The sequence below is a fragment of the Mus caroli genome, chromosome 17, assembly GCF_900094665.2.
Source record: "Mus caroli chromosome 17, CAROLI_EIJ_v1.1, whole genome shotgun sequence".
Classification (NCBI taxonomy): Eukaryota; Metazoa; Chordata; class Mammalia; order Rodentia; family Muridae; genus Mus; species Mus caroli.
The window spans coordinates 36,458,564-36,467,000 of record NC_034586.1 but is presented as its reverse complement, the minus strand read 5'-3'; the positions used below and the strand labels follow the sequence as shown (position 1 = coordinate 36,467,000).

Below are 8,437 nucleotides of genomic sequence, written 5' to 3'. Positions count from 1 at the left end.
TATTGGCTAATTTTCCTCAAAATAATACCGAAATATGAGAGCACTGCATGAAATAGAGAACCTCAGAGAAATAAAAAAAAAAAAAAAATCAGGTGACCATTTGCAGTCAACCAAAGAATAATATTGGAAACTAGAAGTGATTTTGGAAGATACAAAATGATATGTGGAGGGGCAACAAGCACTCACACACTCTCCTGGGCTTGCCACCTTGCCACTGCCTCCTGAACCTGGGGCTGAAGATGGTGGCTCTCAAACTCCTGTCATCCCAGCCTTGGCTCTGAGCCTCTGTTCGCAGCTCACAGTGTATCCTGAATAAGGGTGTGTCTGCTACTTCTCTGTCAGTACTTGTCACCACACAAATTTTAGACTGATCATGTGAAAGCTGTAAAATATATTCCTAATGGTGTAACCTTGCTGGTTTGTGGCTTTGGACTGTTTGTTATTCCAGAGAACCTTATAGGAGCTTTACTGAAGCCTGGAGTAAAAGGTCTAACTGCAGTCAGCAAGAATGAGAACTTTCCTAGGCCTTTTACTTCGATCCAAGCAGATAAAATGCATGATCTCCTTGTATGTGGGATCAAAGGCAGAATACGGGCGGCAGTTCCTATCTGGTGAATTAGAGCTTACGCTTCAGGGAAAACTTTCAGAGAGGATCTTTGCTAGTGGGGCTGGAATCCCTGCCTTCTACACCAGCACAGGGTATGGGACTGTGGTACAAGAAGGGCAATCACCCATCAAATATAAGAAAGGTGGCAGTATTGCCATTGCCAGCAAGCCATGAGAGGTGAGGGGATTTAATGGTTAGCACTTCATTTTGGAGGAAGCCATCAAAGGAGATTTTGCTCTGGTGAAAGCATGGAAAGCAGACTGGGTAGGCAATGTGATTTTCAAGAAAAGTGCAAGAAACTTCAATCTGCCAATGTGCAAACCTACAGGAACCACAGTGGTGGAGGTTGAAGAAATTGTAGACATTGGCTCATTTGCCCAGAAGATATCGACATTCCAATGTATGTTCACTGCCTTATAATGGGAGAGAAATATGAGAAGAGAATCGAGTGGTGTTCCTCACTCTGAAAGGAAGGAGATGGAAAAGCCAAATCTGGTAAGCCCAGAGGAGATATGAGGGAGCAGAACATCAAGAGAGCCGCTCTCAAGTTTGAGGACAGCATGTAGGTTAACTTGGGTATAGGATATCCTGAGCAGTAACTTCATCAGTCCCAATATGACTACTCATCTTCAAAGTAGAAATGGAGTCTTAGCCTTGGGCCCATACCCACTAAAATACCAAGCTGATGTCGATCTCATTAATGCAGGAAAGGAAACAGTAACTGTTCCCTCAGGAGCCTTTCTTCTCCAGTGAACAATCATTTGCCATGATTAGAGGGGGACATATCAATCTAACAATGTTAGGAGCCATGCAGGTTTCTAAGTATGGTGACCTGGCCAACTGGATGATACCTGGGAAAATGGTGAAAGGAATGGGAGGAGCTATGGATTTAGTGTCCAGTTCCAAAACTAAAGTGGTGGTTACCATGGAGCACTCCGCAAAGGGAAATGCTCATAAAATCATGGAGAAATGTACATTACCACAGGCGGGCAAGCAGTGTGTCAACCGCATCATTACAGAAAAGGGTGTGTTTGACGTGGACAAGAAAAATGGGTTGTCACTAACTGAGCTCAGGGAAGGCCTGCATGTTGATAATATCAATAAGACTCCAGGCTGTGAAGATGCAGTTTCACCAAACCTCATGCCAATGCAGCAGATTTCAACTTGAAGTATCCATTTGACATTTGTGCCAGGTTGCCAAGATTTAATTTTCAACACATAGGATTTAAGTGAAAGGATGTCAACAGTTATACATTTACCAAGAAGTTTAAGCTAGTTTTCTTATGATATTTCTGGATTTGTGCATCCATAGACTTTGTTCTCGCCAGTGTGATGTATCAGTTCCATCAAAAAATAAAAAAATAAAATAAAATAAAAAAGGAAAACATTTCATTGTGCTCTTGCTACATGAGTGTTAAGAAACTTCTCTTTATTATTTTTGCTCACAGTGGATATATGTTCATCTTTTGCAATATATACTGAACATTGACTTAGCCCTGAAAAAAAAGATAAGTGGAAAAATTGATGAAATAACAAAGAATTGTTAAATCCTAGAGCTCCATTGTTGGTTTGTTGGTTGCTTCTTTATTTGCTTGCTTTTTTTGTTGCTGTTTTTTGTTTTATGCTTGGATTTTTAATCAGGATTTATCTGTGTAATACTAGTGATCCTGGAACTTATTGTGTAAACTAAACAGGCATCAAACTCACAAGGGTCCACATGCACTATTTTTAACAGATATGCTAAGGTGAAATGACATCATATAAGCAAACATGCTGAGACTGAAAGAGAAATACATGGAATTTGATGCAATGTGTTGACAAATTCCCTGTAAGACAATGAATATACAAGAATAGATATATTTTTAAATGAAAATAAAGAACATTTTTCTGTTATATCCCACTGCTCACTAACCCACCCACTCTCACTTCCCTGTCCTGGCATTCCCCTACACTGGGGCATTGAGCCTTCATAGGACCAAGGGTCTCCCCTCCGATTTATGTCCAACAAGGCCATCTCTGCTATATATGCTGCTGGAACCATATATCCCTCCATGTGAACTCTTTGGTTGGCAATTTAGTCCCTGGATGCAGAGGGGGATCCAGTTGGTTCATATTGTTCCTCTTTTGGAGATGCAAACCCCTTCAGCTCCTTTGGATTTTTCTCTAGCTCCTCCATTGGGGACCCTGTTCTCCATCCAATGGTTGGCTAAAAGAATCTACCTCTGAATTGTCAGGCACTGGCAAAGCCTCTCAGGAGACAGCTATATCAGGCTCCTGTCAGCAAGCAGTTCTTGGCATACACAATAGTGTCTGGGTTTGGTAACTGTATATGGGGATGGATCCCCCAGTAGGGCAATCTCTGTGTGTCCTTTCCTTCAGTCTCTGTTCAAAACTTTGTCTCTGTAGCTCCTCCCATATGTATTTTGTTCCCCCTTCTAAGAAGGACCAAAGTATTCACACTTTGGTCTTCCTGCTTCTTGAGCTTCATGTGGTCTCTGAACTGTATCTTGGGAATTCCAGGATTCTGGGTGAATATTCACTTATCAGTAAGTACCATGTGTGATATTTTCTAGTTCCATCCATTTGCCTAAGAATTTCATGAATTCATTGTTTTAAATACACTTATTGTGTATATGTACCACATTTTCTGTATCCATTCCTCTGTTGAGGGACATTTGGTTTCTTTTCAGCTTCTGGATGTTTTCAGCTTCTGATTTTTATATGGCTTTTTCTGTCTTCTCCAGCCCTTATATTCTCATCATATTCCTTTCTTAGCATGGTAATTTTAAAACTTTCTGCTTCCTGTGGTCCTGACTCTGTTTTCCTGCCCAACCATTGGATATACTGCTTGGCCTAACAAAGACTTTTCCTTTGGTTGATTTCAGTTATATCTTCTTTTCTAGTAACATTGTTTTTCATAATTCTGCTGCTACCATCAAAACTCACAGAAGGAAGTGTAAGTTTAACATGATTAATCATCTCAGAGCTACATAACAGGTATATGAAATTGTATACCACTAGAAACTACTGGAATCCAAAGTGTCCAAGAAGTCTTGGGATACTTGAAGTTCTATGAAAATAAGTGAATAAGTTTGCATTCTCTACCCAAATATAATAGCTAGCAATGACATGGCAAATGGACACTAGGAAATGGAGATATTTTGTTTTGTCTATTTTTTGTGTGTTTTTTTGTTTTTATTATGGTTTTATTTTTGTTTTGTTTGTTTTTGTTTATATTTTACAATGGCAGGGGAAACTGATTCCCTATATTGGAGGGAAAAGGGAAAGCAGAAAATGAATTGAGATCCTAATTCTATAATTTCTCTATTCATTATTCACATTGCCACTAATTTCATGGTTTCAAAAATGATAGCTGTTCAAAGAACTGCTCATGATATAGATATGATTTTTCATTATATGCACCCCCTTAGCACCTCTCTATTAGAAGTAATTTTCTCTTCATTTCCACAGTAATACAGAGGCCTATTAACTATCTAGAATCTTGTGCATATGAAAACCATTTCTCCCTAGGCCATCAAAAGTAATAGAAAGATAAACAACTTAGTCTTTAGTCAAATTAACAATATATATAAACTCATTAAAAGAGATTGGAGCCAGGCTGTGGTGGCACACACCTTTAATCCAAGCACTTGGGAGGCAGAGGCAAGTGGATTTCTGAGTTCCAGGCCAGCGTTGACTACTGAGTGAGATCCAGGACAGCCAGGGCTATTCAGAGAAACCCTGTCTTGAAAAATAAAGAGAGAGAGAGAGAGAGAGAGAGAGAGAGAGAGAGAGAGAGAGATTGGAGCCACATGTATGCATAAAAGTATTGAAAATATGTCAGGCAAAAAGGCTAAAAGCTTCAGAACAATAAGAGTAGATAAACAACCTCTCCTGATTTCCTTAAATAGGAGACACAGCACTGAGATTTATTACCCACTCAGCCAATTTGTATGTCATGAAAAAGACATAAAGAGATTTCTTGACTGTCCTAGGGAATCTAGCTCAAATTAGTCATCATTGCTTCATGGCCTGTGTCATCTACTCACTAGTTAGTTTATCCAGGAATGGTCCTATATCTCACCTCTGGGGCTGAATATATCTTTAGATTCAAGTTAACTCTTTGTTGAACCATGTTTGGCAAAACCAACAGCTACAACATTGTATTGGAACAGCAATAGGGATTTATATAAAACAGGAATAAGTTTTAGAAACATCCATATCTTCAGAAATTTTTATGATTTTGAGTTCTATGCAATTTATGCATATAGTCTATGAACCTTATAACATATTGGGAATTGTTACAATTTCATATTAAGATGAAAATGTTTCTATCAGTACCTATAAAGAATTATGTGGGAATTTTAATGGGTATTACATTGAATATGAATATTTTCTTTAGTCAAAATACTGTTTTCACTATATTAATCATATTTCCCTATGAGCATATGAGATCTTCCCATCTATTGATATATTATTTAATTTTTTTCTTCACTATCTTCATATTTTTATCATGTAAGTCTTTTGCTTTCTCATTTAGACTTACTTCAAGGTAAATTTTTATTTGAGTTTATTGTGAATTTTGTTCTTTCTCTAATTACATTTTTCCCTTTACATTTTCATTTGTAGATAAAAAGGGTACTAATATTTGTGCTCATTTTCTCTATAGATAATTTGCTGAAAGATATTATGAAATGTAGGGATTTCACAGTGGGAATTGAAGGGTCATTTATGTATATTATCATATCATCTACAGATAAAGAATAATTGTCTTTTTCCTTTCAAATAGTCATCTTTTGATCACCTCCAGCTGTCCTATTGCTCTACATAATATTTCAAATAGTATGGAAAGTGTTGATGACCTTACATTTTCCTGACACTAATGGAATTGCTTTGAATTTCTCTTCATCTAAATTGGCATTCATTGTCTATGGAATTTCTGTAAACTAAATATTGAATATAAACCTCACTTCTAAAATTGAGATAGGATTATATTTTCCATATCGTTTTTTTTCAGGCCAGTGTAACAGAATTGAACAATAAGAAGCTCAGAATTCTCTAGTCCCTACAGTTATACTGCAACAGCATTTTCTAAAGTCTTCAGTTTATGTGTTGTCTACATGAGAAGTAGGTGGGCTGCCCTGTCATTTCATTGTCCTCTTCTCTTGGTCAATTCTTAATAGATATCAAGATCAGTCACCACTGTTCTCCACAAACAGAGATCACTGACTTGTTCTCTTTTTGAGTCTCAGGCACTACTTGCTTTATATATATATATATATATATATATATATATATATATACACAAATATATATATTTATTGTCTTTGCTGACATGACTTCTTTATGGTGATGCCATTTCTAATCACACAGCTATTGTCTCTATTCTCCCAGAAAGATGGACACATTTAAAATGAACAAATATATCAGAAGTACTCAATTCCTTCATAAAATGGAAACCTTTATTGACCCAAAGCGTGTTAGGTAAGTAATATCCTCAGTGGGTTAGAGCACTCACTAGTGTTCTGGGGACAATTGATTAAGGTCATACATTTTTTTATCAAGATGACTATAGAAACTACCAAAAATTCAAAGCTATTGGGCACTTAAAACCTTAAGTTATGATGGAAGAAATTTCCAAATATCTGGTGGAGTATGATAGCCTGAGTATTTGAAATATATGTATTGGAGAATGCTAGATATAGGTTAGCATCATGGTAAGTGGTCTTAATTGAGTTGTAAATGAGGCATGCACGTAGAGTGGGCCTCTCTTGATGAAACTGCTTTGTTATAATAATGATCAATATAATATCCTGGATTCAACATGTTTTTTTCTTTGCTCTGTTAGTATTTTGTAATGTGTTCCAATGTTAATTGATATATCTTTTAGTCTCCACTATGGGGATTTTTGTTGGTTATACAAAAAAAATCTACATTTTTGCTTTTTGCAAAAATTTATAATGAAACCCATATGATGAAGCCAAGGCCAATGGCAAGAATGTCTTAAACAAGAAATTGTTGATAATATAGATCTCTCAGGAGGCATGTCCAAAGACCTCCTCCAAGGCCAGAATGTCTTTGAATGTGTGACCAGTGCTCATAGTCACCTTGATGACCTATCTCCTTTCTTGACTTCCCACATTTAACTTAATGTCTACCAGCAGCATATGAACACTGTAAACATAAATGTCACTGTCAATGGGCAGGTGATACCCAGAGATAAAATTCAAGAAAAATGAGGAGGTAAACAAGGGGGAAGAAATGAAAAAAAAAATCATGATGATAGTGAAGATGAGAAAGAAGAGGATTAGGAAGAGGAAGATTTTGACAATGAGCATTTTAATCATGAAAACCTTGTACCCTTTGACAAGTTTTTAATACACTTGAAACCTTCATTGAACTCTTGATAGTTTTATGCAGAACCAGCACAATACACTGAGAACCTTGACTTGGTTATCTTCATTCCAACTATACAAATCTCTCAGGACGTGAATAATTCTGTATAAATTAGAGGGAAAAGCATACTTGTATGTAATGATAAGAATAAAATTATTAACACCCCTAGGAAAGTCATAAATTGACACTGGTGCCCTCAGAGGAGTTTTGTCCAATCAGAGTTATATTCTCCTAATTATGGATTTTCTCTATTATTTTCCTGTTGGAAGTCAGTTCTGACATTGAATGGTTGTGCATAGCAGCTAATTTTTAAAAATAAAATGACTGGACCTAGAAACATGCTGCCTCTTCCCTGAAATATTTGGAGGATGAGCAGCTTGGTCTTCAAGCAGGTCCCACAACAACTGAATTGGAATCATACCCTGCCTCTATTCGCTGCCTATTGATCCTGCTCCCCTAACTTGGCTACCTTTTCTTCCCTTATTGTGAGAGGATGTACCTGTTCCTGCATTGACTTGGGGTGCCAGGGTGGATGTGTTGCCTGAGACAGACCACCCACTTCTCAGGGTTGAAGAACAGAGTATGATGGTAGAAGAGCCATGTGAGTAGGAAAACATGACCAGAAAGGCATGCAAACAGGATGTAAAACAAACAAACAAACAAACAAAACTGAATTTATGTCTATAGATAGCTTGTGTGTGCACTCCTTGTCTTTTTAAATCATAGCCATTACAAAAAGAGAGGTGATAGCTCATCATGGTTAATGGGCATTTTTCTGATAAATGATAATGCAGACTATGATTTCATGTATCTTTCATGTTCTTTAGAGAAATATCTATTGAGGTTCTTTGCTTAGATTTAATTTTTGTATTTGTCATTATTTGTTTCTATATTATGGACATGTTTGAATTTCTTATATAATATTATCAACTCCCTATGAATAAATGAATAGACAATAAAAAATATCTGTATTGTACCACATGGTAACCAAGTTTTTCTTTGTTTTAAAGATGTATTTATCTTATGTAAATGAGTGCTCTATTTGCATGTATACATTTGTGACATGTAAGAAGAGGACATCAGGTCTTATTAAAGATTGTTTTGAGGCTCAATGTGGTAGTTCTACATTAAAGTTCAGGCTTCTAAAAGAATAGCCAGTAATCTTAACTGCAAAACCATCTCTCCAGCTTCAGTATCTAAGGTTTTCTAAAGTACTATTTGACCCCTTGAAATAATGTATTCATTATTATAGATTTTAAAATACCAAAAATATTTTCTTGCAGAATCGAGCTTTTCTCAGTTGGTCAACTAAATATCAGTTATAGAGATTAGAAATATCTATATAATAAAAACTTCAAGTCTCTGAAGAAAGAAATTATAGAAGATCTCAGAAGATGGAAAGATCTCCCATGCTCATGGATTGGCAGGATCAAC

The 8,437-nt window shown here is 36.6% G+C and overlaps 1 pseudogene; it reads left to right on the top strand.

Moving 5' to 3' along the window:
• Nucleotides 1–239: 239 nt before the first annotated feature.
• LOC110284305 lies at nucleotides 240–1,775 on the top strand (annotated as a pseudogene).
• Nucleotides 1,776–8,437: the final 6,662 nt, after the last annotated feature.